Raw genomic sequence first — 1,392 nt, 5'->3', positions numbered from 1 at the left:
GCAGAACTGGTCACTGTGTACCTCATGATCTGCTGAGAAATTGAATTATGGGGATTTTTTGGAGATGGATGTTAGTGGTAAGAGTCACAGTGAGGTGCAGTAGATAAGTTGTTTTGACAGTCAAGCGCACAGGCTAGGGAGTTGAAAATGCAGACACTTTGTACTTGTCTTATGCCTTCGAGTCATTTCCGACCCATAGTGATACCATGGATACATCTCTCCCTGGAGGCCACGCTTTCCATATGCAATTGTTCTGGTAGTGTATCCACAGAGTTTTCTTGGTAAAAATGTGTAAGTGGTTTATCTTGCCTCCTTCCATGCAGTAAACTTGAATCTCCGCCCTCGACTCTCTCCCATGCAACTTCTGCCCAGCATGGGTGAGTTTTGACTTGTAGCAGATTGCCTTCCACTCGCTAGCCACTGGTCAAACTAGGAATGGAATGGGTAGGCCTCTGCTTGATTCTGCCTCCCTTAGCCAAGACTGGTAGAGTACTGGAAACTCTCCAGGTGTGACCCTGAGAGGGTGGCACTGTACTAGAAACTGATTTTCTGTCCAATGTACTGGTTATAACTGGAGTCCGGAATACCAGTCCTACAGGCCAGATATTTGGAGGGGAAGGATCTCTGGGGTACAGAGGTGTCCACTGTGAGGCTTAGGGCAGAGCATAGTAGTGAATGGTACTCACTGGAACTTCAGTGTACATCTCTATTTTCTACAGAAGGGACCTTTCACTATATGCTAGGTGTTGTTCACAGGGGAGTGGGAGGTGTGTCCAGAATGAGTAAGCGTGTGTGTGTGTACATGTCCATGTGTGTGTCCACCCACGCCATTGTTCTCTGGAGTTTTGTAGCCCCCTACCTGAGATTTTGTAGTGAGCATAGAAAGTTTTGGTCCCAGGTACTGCAGATGTCCCAGGTACTGCAGATCTTAGCTCTCCCCAGTTTAGTGTGCCATTGCACTGGAAACTTCTTGCTCTTTGAGTCCAGGCCTCTCCCAGTTTGGGAGTGTGGAGATCCAATGTCAGGAGTAGGGAAGAGTGGAGAAGCCAGGCATCTATGGCTGTTCTCTCATGCCTCTTATGTTGAACAGTAGGTCGATTTGGGTGTGTTAGAGGAATGTTTTTATTTTGGAGAAACTGCATTGTTTGCATCTCCTCTCATTTCCTTCTCAACTTGCAGGAGCACCATCAGACCACTCATTCCATGGAGTGCTGTTGGGGGCAATCTAAGCACTAGGATAACCTCAAAAATCACATAACTGGTGAGAAGGAATTTAACTTTGCCTGCTTTTGCTCAGCAACAATGATTCCCCTCCCTCAGTGACTCCCATGCCTATTGCCTTCACCATCTGTCTTAGACTTTTAACTCCTGCCTTAAAGCCCCAGTGCCCCC

General features: G+C 47.2%; 1 non-coding gene across 1 annotated transcript; it reads right to left on the bottom strand.

The window, feature by feature from the left end:
* Nucleotides 1-387: 387 nt before the first annotated feature.
* On the bottom strand, nt 388-525 carry LOC119927616. The gene has a single exon (XR_005450602.1). It is a non-coding gene; the product is annotated as a small nucleolar RNA SNORA7 (small nucleolar RNA).
* Between the last annotated feature and the right edge of the window lie 867 nt (nt 526-1,392).

Source organism: Tachyglossus aculeatus, chromosome 4 (genome assembly GCF_015852505.1).
Source record: "Tachyglossus aculeatus isolate mTacAcu1 chromosome 4, mTacAcu1.pri, whole genome shotgun sequence".
NCBI lineage: Eukaryota > Metazoa > Chordata > Mammalia > Monotremata > Tachyglossidae > Tachyglossus > Tachyglossus aculeatus.
This window is presented reverse-complemented; position numbering and strand designations above follow the sequence as displayed.